Here is a 15,288-nt window from a genome sequence, read left to right as displayed (position 1 = left end):
CTCCAGCATTTCACAACGCGCACTTGGTTTGTTACATGTGTCTGAGACGTACCCATGTGAGAAGTGTGACAGATGATGTGGTGTTGTCAACCTCATGTGTATGCATGGTGTTCATGTGTATGTCTCTAAGATGTGACTGTGTGACTGGCCATGACTCCTGGATGGATGCAACAGGTGCATTTCAATGTGTGACCTGGTCATGTTGCGTGATTGCTGTTGAAAGGACTCTGATGTGATTGCTCAGTGCACTGCTTGAGGGCTGTCAGGTGATGTGTGTGCATGACATGTGTATGAGCCCATGATGCATGTGTGTGTAACATGCGCAATTGATAGGTTGTGACAGTGCCATGTCCCCAGATATGATTGTCTGTTGTGAAGGACAGACATGTATGTGTATGTATGTACACTGCATGTACATGTGTGTTGTGGATGATGATGATGGTTGTACCCTTTAGCAGTGTACTTCATGCAAACATGTTTAGGTGCCAAGCACACATCGGTGCAGTACCCTGACATTTGTGTTCTGTGGGCCTCATTACATGGTAGGCGGTAGGGGATTACCGGCACCGGTAAGGGCACCGGTGCCAGTAATCCCCTACCGCCCTACTACGAGGTCCCTCAGCGGGTCCCGTCCTTAACGAGTGGTCAGACCACATGTTAAGGAAGGGACCCGCTGAGGGACTTCAGAGCAAATAATGGTACCGCTAATAGCGGTACCGTTATGAGCTCTTTACCCATTCCCATTGAGCCCTATGGGGGCTCGAATGGGAATGGGGATTGGGAATTGGCATGGGGACTTACCGGGTCCTCAAGGGTCTGAATGAATGCGTCCCCCTCATCGTCTTCCTCCTCTGTGTGACAGTCATACTCCAGATCGCCTTCAGGTCCAGATACCGCCAGGACCCCCTGTCCACTAGTCCCATCCATGCTGACCCATCTGGTGGAGCAAACATCCCTGTATGAGTTGGGAGTCGACAGTGGATCAGCTGAGGGGGTCACCATGCCAATTCAGGCAACAACAGGAGCTATGGCAATGGAGGGAGAGCAGGCACCCAGGTTGCAGGGCACGGGCCTCACACCCCTGGGGAATGTCATCAGCCCAGAAGGTGTCTACACAAAGCAGGCACGTGGCGCAATGGCAGCAGGTGCCTGAGGCTCTGAGGTGGAGGCTATTGTACTCGGGGCATACCAGCTCAAGAGGGCAGGTATCCAGAGTCAGGCAGGACGCAAACGTGGACCTGAGGACTATGATGTATTCCGTGTTGGTGCAATACGGGCTGCGAATTGGGCAGAGAGGCAGCAGTCTCTGGAGGCGAGAGTCACCATTGCCAGGGCGGAGGTTGCATTGCTTCGAGCAAGGAGGCGGGCTGCCATCCTCAAGGATACTTGCCGGGTGGTGGAGGGGATGGAAAGGAGCATGCTGGTGGCCCTGCAAGCTCTCAAGGAGAGAACGAAGGCCCGCCTGGTTGTAGAGGACGCAGTGCTTGATGATGCCCTGGTCCAGACATTGAGTGAGATTGGTGATGAGGAGGACTAGCCCACTGCCTTTGTACATAGTTTTGTAGATATAAGTTTACTTAGATTTTTTCTTATTATTTGGAGCTTGGATTTTCGACATTACTCCATCGTTTTTGTGCATAGTTCTGTAGGTATACATTTCCTTTTATTTATGTGTTTATTTGGAGTGGACTCTGGACTATCGTCCATGTTGTTTTTGTACATAGTTTTTTAGTTTGTGTTTGAGGGTTCCTGTTAAACGTGCTTTATTGGTATTTTTTATAATTTTTTTGTTGTAAATATTGTTATACACATGGATATTTGTTTTTTCTATTTTTACATGGACATCTTTGATGATTTTATTTACAGTCTGTATGCGATTAATACAACTGTTCATGTTTATTGTTTACTCTCATAGTCGTGTGTCACAGTTATTTTTGCAGTGTGCCTGTTTGGTAGTCCATTTAGTAGCCCTGATTCTGACCATTGTTAGTCATGTGTGTGGTTGCTTACTTGAATGTGTAATGTACAGGGTTTGCAGGGTGAGTATACACATGTGGCAGACCAGTGGTGGTGCGTGAGGTGGGTGTTTGGGTATGCACAGTCAAATGGCATTTCCTTTCACATCTGCAGCATCACTGTGTAATAGCCCTCACTGTGTTTGTGAGGGAGGTGCGTGGGGTGACTGTTCGAGTGTTACATGTTCAGGATACGTGATTTGCTTGATGCTGTGTAACACACATGTGGTGCTTTCCTCTTCAACTGCATGTGTTTGTACAGTTACAATTATCTCTGGTGTTGTTCAACCTTTTGCACTGGGATACACTATTGGCATTTTTTTGTATTTACACACTGGCTGCCCAATGCAGGGGTCTCTGTGTGTGATTCCCATGTCCTTCACACATGGGCAGACCAGTGATATATTTATTAGGAAATCTCTTCTAGAAATAGCTCAATGAGACTCAGGCTCTGAAACACGTGGCAGTATTTGTTCATGAGGCACACATTGATGGTGTTGTTGATTCTGTCATTGTAGAACTATTTGTCCCTGGGGACATGATCAGTAGGGCCTCACTTTAATGATAACTTACATGTCTATGTTGGGAGATGGTTGTGGACAGCAACAGTTTGTGAGCAGATATCAATTCAATTCAATTCAATTCAGATGCCACACTCATGGATGTGGCCCAGGTGAATGCATTCATTTTGGTTTGAGAAATACATGTTCCTGTGGATATTCTGGCTGGTGTCACAACATGGCAGTCAAGGTGCACAACACAGAATCGATGGAGTGATGATGTGTCACTATGTCAGGGTACAGCATGCGGGTGATGTCCTGTCTGGAGGGGGCTGCCTGTAGGGTGTGGTCAGAAGTGATGGGTGCTGGTGTGTTCCCGTCTGGAGGGGGCTGCCTGCAGGGTGGGGTCATGGGTAATGGGGGCTGGGGCATCCCGTCTAGAGGTGGCTGCCTGCATAGTGGGGTCACAGGTGATGGAGGATGGGGTGTCCTTTCTGGAGGGGTCTGCCTGCAGGGTGGTGTCACGGGTTAGGGTGGCTGGGGTGTCCCGTCTGGAGGGGGCTGCCTGCAGAGTGTGGTCATGGGTGATGGGGGCTTGGGTAGGGGTGTCCCGTTCTGGAGGGGGCTGCCTACAGGGTGTGGTCATGGGTGATGGGGGCTGGGGTTTCCCATCCGGAGGGGGCTGCCTGCAGGGTGTGGTCATGGGTGATGGGGGCTGGGGTGGGGGTGTCCCATCAGAAGGGGGCTGCCTGCAGGGTGTGGTCATGGGTGATGGGGGCTGCAGTGTCCAATCTGGAGGGGGCTTCCTGCAGTGTGGGGTCACAGGTGATGGGGGCTGTTGTGTCCCGTCTGGAGGGGGCTGTCTGCAGGGTGTGGTCATGGGTGTTGGGGTCTGGGGTGGTGGTGTCCTGTCTGGAGGGGGCTGTCTGCAGGGTGTGGTCATGGGGGATGGGGTGTCCTGTCTGGCGGTGGTTGCCTGCAGGGTGTGGTCACGGGTGATGGGGCTGGGGTGGAGGTGTCCCGTCTGGAGGTGGCTGCCTGCAGGGTGGGGTCACAGGTGATGGGGGCTGGGGTGTCCCATCTGAATGGGGCTGTCTGCAGGGTGTGGTCATGGGTGATGGGGGCTGGGGTGTACCATCTAGAGGGTGCTTCCTGCACGGTGTGGTCACGGGTGATGGTGCTGGGGTGTCCCGTCTGGAGGGGGGTGCCTGCAGGGTGGGGACACAGGGATGGGGTGCCCTGTCTGAAGGGGGCTGCATGCCATGGATTGCGAGGTACAAACACACAATTTGGCTGGGGTGTGGACAGGGATTGCGAGGTGCTGGGGCGCGATTTTGCTGGTGTAGGGGCTGGCCTTGCGAGGGAGGGCATGTGTTTTCTATGGGGTGTGCGCAGGGATCACCGGGTGTTTTTGCTCAATTACGCTGGTGTGTGGCCGGGGAATTGCGAGGTGTTGGGGCGCTATTTGGCTGGTGTAGGGACTGGCCTTGTGTAGGAGGGAATGCGTTTGCTATGGAGTGTGACCAGGTATCCTGGGGTGTTTTCGCACGATTATGCTGGGGTGCGGGCAGGGATTGTGGGGTCTTTTGGCTTGATTATGCTGGGGTGCGGTCCGGGATTGCGAGGTGTTGTAGCACAATTTGGCTGCTTTAGGGGCTGGCCTTGCATAGGAGGCCACGTGTTTTCTATGGGGTGCGCCCGGGGATCGCAGGGTTTTTTCGTACGATTATGCTGGGGTGCAGCCGGGGTTTGCGAGGTGTTGGCATGCGATTTGGTTGGTGTAGGGGCAGGCCGTGCGTGGGATGGCATTCATTTTCTATGGGGTGTGCCCAGGGATAGTGGGGTGTTTCTGCGTGATTTAGCTGGAGGGGTGGGGAGCTGTATGCTGGGCCAAGGATGGTGAGGAGGCTTGCGCCATGTTAGGCATTTCACTTGCTTTTTACTGTTCGTGGTGGCGTTTTGGGGGAGTTACTCACGCAGCTTGATGTTACTAAGCGCGACGGCTACTGATGCCTTGGGAATCCATGAATAAGCGGGCCGCACAAAGATTTCTCTGCGCCACGGTTCACGCAGACTCCTTCTCGACATATGGCCCTTGCGTCTTTTATGCGCCCGATTCTGTGATTCGGACCCATTGAGTTAGTTCATTGGATGTTGTCGCAGACGCGGTTATATATATATATATATAGCCACGTGTATTCAAACATAAATATTTGTAAAATAATCATATTATTTTGAGGATTTCAGAGCTCCCAATTTTACTTGTATTTCTGATTACATGTGCTCACCTCTTGCCTTGTGTCATTTGAAGTTTTAAGGATTGACAAGGATTGTTTTCCATTTAGCAAATAAATGCACGTATATCCGCAGCTACACAGTCTTTTTTGCCGTGGGTTTAGAATCTGTGGCCAAAGAAGATGAAAAAAAAAGTTTTGTATGTGTTTCGGTTTTTGTAATTGGCTGGTGTTAATGTTGCAAATGTGTACTTCTTTGTTATAGGTCGCAGTGAAAATGTGTCAGCTGTTTTATTAGTTTCCCTACAATATAGTCCTTTTTTTCTGCTTTTGATTTCGGAAAGTATAAAACCCACCATTTTGTCTACTTTTCTCATTTTAACTGCAAAACTCACACTGTGCTTGCTCAATGTGCAGTTCATGTTACCTGTGACAAAATATTATTGGCATTTATCAGTTGTTTGTCACTGTTTTCTTGAAGGTTTTATTTGATAATATGTTGATAATCGGTCTTTGTGATTTTTTGTATATTGCTGTATTTATTAACAATGAAGTGATACTGCTGTATTTGTAGAAAATGGGTGGGAACAATTGTTGAAAGTTGCTTATTAGGAAAGAATGCATGATATAGAATCACTAAGTATACTTACTGCACTGAAAATAAAAGAATGATCATACAGCAGTAGAAATGTTATTTTATTTACAATGCTTTTATAATCACATGGTGTTTATTAAAGTGTGTGTTGAGGTGATCTGAACACATGTCTGCTTTAAAAAGATTGTTTATGCTGGAGTGTGTTACTGTGTGGTTATCTATAAGAGAAAATATATTGGGCCTCATTACAACTGAGCCGCCGGAGTTGCATCGGTGACTGGCACCCACGAATGGGCAATTACCGGGTCATGCCGACCTTGGCGGACCTGGTAATTGCCCATTCGCAGGTGCCAATGCATGTCAGTCCCCATTCCCATTGAGCCCTATAGGGCTCAATGGGAATGGGGACGTTGGATGCACCGGAACCATTCATAACGGTGCCGGTGCATCCCACGTGTTGTGTTCGTGGGTGCCGCACTGCCCGCTAGGTCTGACCTGCGATCACAACTCGTATTATGGCGGTCCGGATGCAATGGCACCAGCATGCTTACCGGTGCTGTTGTATCTGGACTGCCAGGGTCGTAATGAGGCCCATTGTCTTCATTTGTTGTTTGTTGTTTTGTGAAACCTAGTGTTTAATTTCATGATCAATATGTTTGATGTATTCTATTTCCAAAGACACACTCATAAAGAATATAGGGATGGTATTAGCTGTGGAAACTCCTATTATGTAAAAAAAAGAAATAGAATGTTTTTTTCTGGTGCAAATTGCCCCAATAAATACAGGCACACCATGGGCTTCAGCAATGCAATTTCAGTCCACAATTAATAATTGAAGTATGGGCTTGTTGTGCCTACTTTTTTCATGAGTTTTTTCTGTTTTTATTTTTGTAAAATAAGGGGATAAAAATAATTGCCACTGAAAGCAATGTATATATATTTGTAGTGCCAGCAATTGCTTTTGTGTTCGAAGATAGCTCTTCTGTAACCATGTAGGGGGTGATCTCACACCATGATGCAGTTATCATATTTTAAACACATTGCTTTGCAGTCGTGCAGATTGGGTATAGGTAGGATGGGAGGAGGATGTGGGGGTGGCTGGAACAGAGGAAGCAATAGAAGTGGAAGAGTGTGACACAGCTGTGTGTTTCTACAGCAGATACCTGTGTGCAGATAATGGGCGATGGGTTTGTACATTTTGATGGAAATTAGCCTTCCTATAGGGTTCCTCCTCTTTTTTGTAATGGAACTGGATGAAGTGATGGATCAAATTAGAGGTTGCAAAAGTCTGGGATGGTTTATTGGAAGCTTTCAACTGCAAGAGTTTACAATAGGAAACACACTGAACTTCTTTAATGTCCTTCTTATTCCATTGCTACTTGACACAGAAATACTGCCAGTGACAGTTTTCTGGGCACACTGGTCCGTCCATAGAGTTAAGGTGAATATTTTGCACACCCATGCACATCTTTAATAACTTTCTTTCATTGCCTTTTCTTCTTTGTGCTGAGCAGGTTTCCCGTAAGGTCTGAGAAAGTGATTATGATGTCCAATGCAAGCTGTTTTGGAAGATACTATGCCAGGGGCTATCCAACTTTGGTAGTGTTGTAAAATATATAGTGGGTACTTCTGAAGGCTATCACCCATGGTGGAATCACTAATACTTGACAGAAACAACCATAGCATATTTGAAATGAAGTGAGTTGAGCTGAAGTAACAGGCATGGTGCATGCTGTCCTCTTGGCGTCAGCTGTTTCCTATGTAGGGCCTTTGATTGTCTCTGCAGCTGGCTGTGCAGCCTCTGCCTCTGCCAGTCCTGGCAAAAACCTGAGGGGTTAAATACTCTTTTCAGTCAAGAGTGAGTCTTATGTAGGGTGGTGAAAGTACTCAGAAACTTAGACATATCCTTGATGTTTATTTTATTCATATGTTGAAATATGTCAGCAGGATATGTAGTAGAAGCTTTTTAAGCTAGTGATTTATATAAAAATCAAACAAAGCAGAACACATGACAAATTTTTATTTTTCACCAAACTGGTGTTTCTTAAACAGGGGACGGGCAGAGTCTGAAAGAATGAATTTTCTTTGATAAACAAGTCGCCAAATAATTTGCCCTTGGCAGCTGCTGCCTCCAATGTTGCTAGCTCGCTCAGTTTAGGATCCATTTTTACTAGGATGGACCTTTTACTTTCCGTTGTGATTGTACTGTTGGCATTGTGCAGTAGGCATATGGCTTTCAAAGCCCATCTCGCCTGAACCATAGGGCCTGTGCTCCACCTCTCTCTTTCGCTTTATCAGCCAGGTTGAATATCTTTGTAATTGGTTCCAACACATAAAGTAATTTATCTTCCCATGATTTCCAAGATCTATCAAGCCATTTCTTGATGTGTTTAGTATATTTGCCCATGCAGGAGAGCATTCTTTTGTCTATTTCTGATGTTTCAGCAATTCCTTCTGGCAGATGTGCTCTGGGACACTCAGCCCATAGTTTGTTTCTGGCTTCTTTGGCCAGTGGTATTCTCAATCTCCTCACCAAATATGCTGCTATTTTCAGTGGTGGCTCCCTTTTTGATTACCAGGGATGAATGAGAGTGTCTGGGTCAGAGTCGTCCCCATTCTCCTGCCAATTCTCCTCGGCATTTCTTTTCTTGAAAACTCTTTTGTCTTTATCTTCACTGGAAGATGACAGCATTTCTACATCATCTTCATTAGACTGCTCCTGCCAGCTGTTATTTTTCTCGGCAGAGCTGGGTAAGGATATTTTCTGCCACCTGCTTTCTTTCATCCTCAACCTCAGTTCTTTTCTCTTGCCACCTTTCTCCTTCCATGGCATCCCCGGATGCGTGTGTGGCCATCATGTCCCCTCCGGTCTTTCTTTCTTCCCCTTTTTCTCTTCCAGGCTTGCCTGTACCTCTGATCTCGTCCATGCATTGGGAGAACTTTAACCAATTCTAAATGAGGTATAGATACTGCAAACTATGGGCCTCATTCCGAGATTGGTGGTAGTCATGGTGCTATTTGTGCCTTGACTGCCTCCAATAACGGGTCCGGCACCGGTGTTGTTCAATGGGGACTTACCGGGGCAGTCCGGCCCTGGCGGGACCGGTAAGTCCCCATTGAACAAACTATTCTCCATTCCCATTTGAGCCCCTGTAGGGCTCAAATGGGAATGGGGAGGGCGCTAATAACGGGCTTGCGACTTGCAGGCCTGTTATTAGCATCCTGTCCCTTAGCGAGACCCTTAAGGGATGTGTGGTCAGACCACACGTTCCTTACGGTCCCAGCTAAGGGACCTTGGAATAGGGCGGTAAGGGATTACCGGCACCGGTCTCCTTACTGGTGCCCGGTATCCCTTACCGCCCAGGTTGTTATGACCCCCTATGTCTCAAATTAGCATCAAAGGCATCCTGGATGGTCTGCTCCATACTGGGCCGCAGCCTATTTTGGCTTACATCTAGTGTTCCCTCTTCAATGGAGCTGTGAGTGGCAGTTGTGCAGAATCAACCTCCACCCATTGAAGGTGCAGGCATCAACAGCCAGAGTCTTGAAACAGCTGCAGCACTCAAGCACTCCATTCGAAGAGTAATCCGAAATGCTAGAGAGGTTTAGAGAGGAGGCTTTTGATGAAGTGGCTACAGATGTGCTGCTCCAGCAGTATCACTTGGATGAGTGAGAGGCCTTCCCAGGATATTTTCTTTCTGATGCCAATTCATCTGCTGGAAGTCCACTACATCCCAACTTTGTGTACCAAAGTGTGTTTTGAATTGGATCACAGAATTCATTTTGCTGATTTTCATGAAAAAGTTTAAGCATAATTTCCCTCAATTTGTATACCTGCAAAGCACTCGACATATTGAGAGCCAACATACTTTTTGTGCAGTGGAAGCTTTTTAAAACGTGTCCACATTTATACACGAACATGAGCAAATAATCATGATTGAAGAGGTCTACATTTAACGTAATTGACCATTTGAACCACTTTGTCCAAAGGTTTTCTTAATTCATTTACAATGGTTTGCGCTATTAGTTTCTATTTTATGGTTAATTCAAATGCAATTAAATGTATACATATATGGACATTTATATTTATGTTTTAGCATTAACTAAATATGAAAATAACAGGACTGTTTTTCGCATTTATGTTTCTCTGTATCACTCCAAAACCAACAATCACGGTTGTCCTATGTCAAGACAGCACATGATGTTAAAGCATCTAAGCCTTAGCGTTGCTTTAACAATAGCTTTAACATAAGCTGTTTTAGGAAGATGTGGATGAGGGCCAGAGAGAAACCAATGCGAGTAAGGTAGCTCTGCGCTTTCCTTCCACACAATTTTCTGCATTTTGTGTGACACCCCTACATACTGCCACTGACACAGTAGTGTGTTGTCGCACACAGTTTGTAAAGCTATGGGGTTGAAGACTGCAGTGGACTGTTGGAAGTATGTTCGTGTGAAACAACACTTTTCCATAAAAGAGGCAGAAGACGTGTAATTCACTTTGTTTGAAAAGATCCGGAGACGTGGCACTTGCAATATTTAATGCTGAAGTTTACGAATATCGGAGCTGATCAATCATATGGCAAAGGCCCACAGGGACAATGTGGACGATGTATATAGAAAAGCACATCATCACAAAAACATGAAAATGCATTAACCTCATTCACTACGTCATCGACAAACAGCACTTCATCTATCATCACCTCTATCTGCCTCTGCAACAACTCCTATGACACCCAACTCAGAACATCTGCTGATGGTTGCTGAAATCCACCTGTTGCTGTATTATTGGCATCTAATATATATTTAAGACCTATTAGTCTTCTAAGGAAGGTATGGTATCAATAGTAGACACAGAGACATTGAATAATAGTTTTGAAAACCTGTATTTACACTTTTAATTGGGACGGTAGAATTCAGAACTTGCCCTTACTCTCAAATGTGAGTAATCTCGACCATTTAACAATAACAAAAACGTTGCAGTTTGGTCAAAATAAAAGGCCTATACTAAGAAAACCTAACTGTGCCCTCCTTCTTAGAATAACATCTGTGTTAAGGGAATACAAAATGAAAATAGTGTCTCAAAAGGAAATGTCAGAATGGTTTCAGCACCAACTCCTTTCCCCAGGTTCAACCCCACGGGTTCTATAGAGTCTCTCAAAAAACAAAGAATGGATGAATGTCCCAATTCTGTCAGTCTTGCACACTTTGACTTACTGGTACAATTCAACAGTTCAGTCTTAGGCACCCAATTTCTGTTATCTCATTCACTTCTTTAGGATTCTCCCAGCCTTTCCATTGAAACTCAGTTCATATGTTCTCAATTTCTCACAGTTCTGCACAGGCTTCCCTCTGCTGGGCTCGAGCCTGTCTTGTTTCATTTTATCACAAAATTTCTCACAGTTCTGAAAGGCTTCCCTCTGCTGGGCTCGAGCCTGTCTCTCCTTCGTGGGGGTTCCCTTCCCCACATTTTACCTCATATATCTGTTCTCTGTTGAAGACTTTCGAGACTACAAGGAATTTACATAGACCTCTGCTGAGCACTTCAACCTCTCTTTCAACAATCCTTAAATTCACAATTTTCTTTTGCAGCACCAATGACTATTGGTACTTGTAGTTTGTACTCTCTTTCACTTGCCTTCTTGGCCTTTTTCCAAAGTTCTCATATTTTACTTTTGCCCTCTTGGTATTTTTCACAGTACACACATTTTCCTAAGTTCTTATATTTTACTTTTGTCCTCTTGGCATATTTCACAGTTCACAAATGTCACTTTACTCTTATTCAACTTTTTTTCATTATCTCTGCTTGTAATAGATTTCAAAATCCAAAAACATTTCACAGAGACTTTTGAATGTGCGACTTCATTTCCAGGACCACTCTTCTATTTGGTATCCTTGTCTTTCAACAATTGTTCTCTTCATTCACGGTTTATTGGCACACGGGCAACCTTCAACTTTCAAAGTACAGTCACTTTCCCTTTAACATCAACCAGACTTTTGTTTCCTTCGATAACTTACTTGCTATGTTGATTGGATTTCTTTCAGCTCTTTCCTGCAGCTCAAGGATATCAAAAATGCCTCTTCTGCACCTCCCCAACTCAGCCGTTCACCCGGGAGGGTCGTGGGCCACTTTCTGCCAACTTGAAGGTTTCTTTACTCCGCTCGCTCGGCTTTGCTTTTCGAATGCTCACAGCCTCCCGAAAGCAGGGAAATGTTGCCTGGCTTTCTCTTGATCCTCTCAACTGTCGATCAGCCCATCTGCCTTCCACATCCTGATTCGCATCAGCCTCGAAAGAGCTGTCCCTTCTCGTACCAAGCCTCGCTCAAAGCGTGCCTGTGCGCGCTTCCTTTTATCTTCACCGGGAGTGCTAATAAGTGGCTGGTGTACATTGTTAGAGTTATCTGCCTGACTCTGCCTGGCCTCCTTACAAGGACAGGGGCAATGAAAGTCAGTGGAGGTAATCAGTCTAACCTCATTCCTCATCTTCCTTGGTGCAGTACATTTGTCAAGGTAAAGTGGGGGGAATTATGGGAGTTGTAGTTTCCCATAAAATAAGCAGGGATAGGGGATAGATGGGTTGTGGAAAAAAGGGGATCCCATGTCTCACAATTGGGTGCTTCTCCTCCACTCCCTGAGGATCCCCTACCCAGGTGATCCTCCCTCCCTTGTCCAACTCTAGGGTCGGGATTCAAAAGCAATGACCTTTCCCTAGCCACCTGAGCATGGGATCCCTGTGGACTAGGTCGTGAAACACCCTATGGTTTTTCGCAGTATGCTGGAAGACCTCACCAAGCATGCACGTGCACTGCTCGCTTGCCCCTTAATGGGCACATTCATGAGGCCTGGCTGTATATGACAGCCCAACATGAATTCTCAAGCCACTGCAACAAGTGGGGATTTGCACAAGGATATTGACCCATGGTAATGCATTAACAATTAGGAGTGATGTTCATCGCTGATTAATTTGACCTTTTATTAATTAACATTGAGTAACAGCACCAGGAAAAGTCCTTGCTCACTTGTTACCTTTATCTGAGTAAAATATAAACATGTATTTGTTTATGATATGATATGATATGATATGGCATTCATAACACGCCTATACACAAGTGCTTCTACCCACGGCAGAAAGGCATTTTTTCATTGCCTGCTGGTAAATATACATGACGTCAACATGCTATCGCGTGATCGCGTCATATCATGAATAGCAGCCATTTTTAATCATCCATAAACAGTCTAATAACACATGGGAATGTTTGCAGACACGCGACATAGGTAAGATTTGGGGACAACATGACAGACTATAAAATGGAACGTTATAATTAATAAAAAAATGAATTCTTAGCGTGGATATATCCACTGCTTTACAGGTTTCCATGAACAACCTGCTATTGAATAAACTCCATAGGGAGGTAAATACTTCTTGGAATACTTCCTGGAGCACATTGGGAGTAAACCAACCCTGAAAAGGGTAAGATTAATATAATCATTTTACTCGTGTTATGTAGAACGTATGTCTTTTGGCAACATACCTGATCCACTGGTTAAATTGAACACACAGATTTAATACATGGGTTTTTCTGACCAGCAATTCTTTATAGGTCATTTGCTAGACAACGACCATTGAACCCATCATGGGTGAACTGATGTATCTTTGGGGATTGCACATACCCTGATGAAAACAATAGACAGAAACAGTAACTTCACAAGATATGATATCTTCTACTGAAGGTAAGACTATTAAATGACAATGTTTGGACAATTGTAGAACCAATGAAGACTAGGGTGTTAGTAAATACATGACACCTATTATTTTAACCTACCAGGCTTGTAACTGTACCTGGATCGCCGGCATGTCCCAGTATTTCAGAACATGATGCCTACAGCTTGGATTGTATAACTGTCACATCCTCAATCTTGCCCTCCTTCCGAAACTTACCCGACACCATCCGTTCCCATACCCACCACCCACACCAACGGGGAAGACACTGCAGGCGGGATGTCAGAGGGGGCAGGACCACCTCCTTCCGCCCATTTCCATGTTGGCGCTTGCCCTGGCGTCTCATCCATGCCCGACGGCTCTGGGGCCGTCGGCTCCAGCGCCCGCGCACTGGAAAACCCGATTGCGTCTCGCTCAGGCGATCGCGTGATTAGTCACGGGTTCTTCGTCTGCCACCGACGCCGGCGTCCACACACTGGGCAACACCAATCACTGCTGGCGTCCGGCCTCACGTGACGCTCCTGTGCGGTCACGTGCCCTGTCACGTGACCTCAATTTCCATCACAAAAGGAGCCGAGAGGAAACACTCAGCGCTTCACAGCTGTTTCTACCATAGACCTGTTCGGCGTTACTCTTTTCTTCTTACTATAGTTTGGAACTCGACCACGGAACGTTACTTTGGACTTGTATTGGATTTTCCTCTGGACTCGACGTATCTTCTGGACCCTTGGAACTCTTGACCTCACTTTCTGGCCCTGGTACTGCTCTGGATTACCCTTTTGTCTTGGCGAACTATGAACCACACAATTCCTGTTTATCACGCTTTTGACTCCTGAACCACTTGGGGTTCACTAACTATTGTGCTCACTATCTGGACCTTGGATTGGCTCGCTAACTGGTCACGTTCTTGCTGCAGGTGTGGGTTGGAGGAACTGCAGTACATCCCAGCCTGCTGTTTGTCTTCCCTTGTTGCCCATTCAGGTTTCCCACCAGTTCTACCATCCACGGGGTAAGCTTTTGTCATTTTACCTTGTTTGCTTGCACTGCCATTCTTTTCAAAGTATACCTGATCCTAACCTTTGCTTTACAGCACTCAGGGGTCCTTCCGGTGTTCCTGGTATCAGACTGACGGCGCCACTCCACACCTGTGGCCTCAAAGATTGCTAGGGCAGTATTCTATACCTGCTCGAGCGGTACTTGGGGACGGAGGTAGTTTATAGCTGCACGACCATCAAGGCGGACCACCAAGATCAGAACAGACTGTGAAGCCTCGTGGTCGTCCAGCTATGGACACCTCAGCCGGGGACCCTGTGACGGCTATAATGCAGGCAGTGATATCACTCAGGGCCGACATGGCAACCGCTACTGCAACCCTACGCGCTGACATGACCGCTGCCACTACTGCATTACACCACCGCCTCGACACGGTGCTAAGTGCACGCCACCCCTTACCAGCAGAGGCTGAGTTTGATGAACCCATTCCTCCCCAAAACCCTCCTCCTGTCATACCCCCTTCCTTCCCGGCCGCCCCTGTGGTGATCCAAAACCCTTTTCCCTTGGCAGCTCCCGAAAGATACCAGGGCGACCCAAAGAAATACCGCACCTTCATCAATCACTGTAAGCTGCATTTCATGTGTCATCCTCAGGCTTTCCCCGATTCCGTATCAAAAGCAGCCTTTCTTCTCTTCCATCTATCCGGGGTAGCCGCCACATGGGCCAATCCATTGCTGGAAAACAACCACCCTGCTTTGTACGACTTTGAGATATTGACCCAAGAGATGGCAAAAGTATTCGACACCAGGTACAAAGCACAGTCTAGGGACAAGGAACTCCTGGATCTCACGCAGGGTCGTTCAACCCTCATAGAGTACATCACCAGGTTCAATCAGTTGTCTGCTGAGACCTCCTGGCCAGAAAATAAAAAGGCTGTGGTGTATTACCGAGGTTTATCTGGGGTCATGAAAGATGCTTTATCTGTGGTGCCTACGCTTCCCACAGTATATGCTGATTTGGTTGACTTAACGTTACAAATCGATGCCAGACGATCGGAGCGACGGGGGGAAGGATCATCCTCGTTCCCACCCCCATCCACGGTCAATGCTACTCCTGAACCCATGCAGGTAGGCGGGATCCGCAGCCCCATCTCACATGTCGAACGAGAGCACAGGAGAACGGACAATGCCTGTTTCTACTGCGGTCTCAACGGGCATTTCGTAAAGGAGTGTC

Source organism: Ambystoma mexicanum, chromosome 1p, assembly GCF_040938575.1.
Source record: "Ambystoma mexicanum isolate Mex_15411 chromosome 1p, UKY_AmexF1_1, whole genome shotgun sequence".
Classification (NCBI taxonomy): Eukaryota; Metazoa; Chordata; class Amphibia; order Caudata; family Ambystomatidae; genus Ambystoma; species Ambystoma mexicanum.
This window is presented reverse-complemented; position numbering follows the sequence as displayed.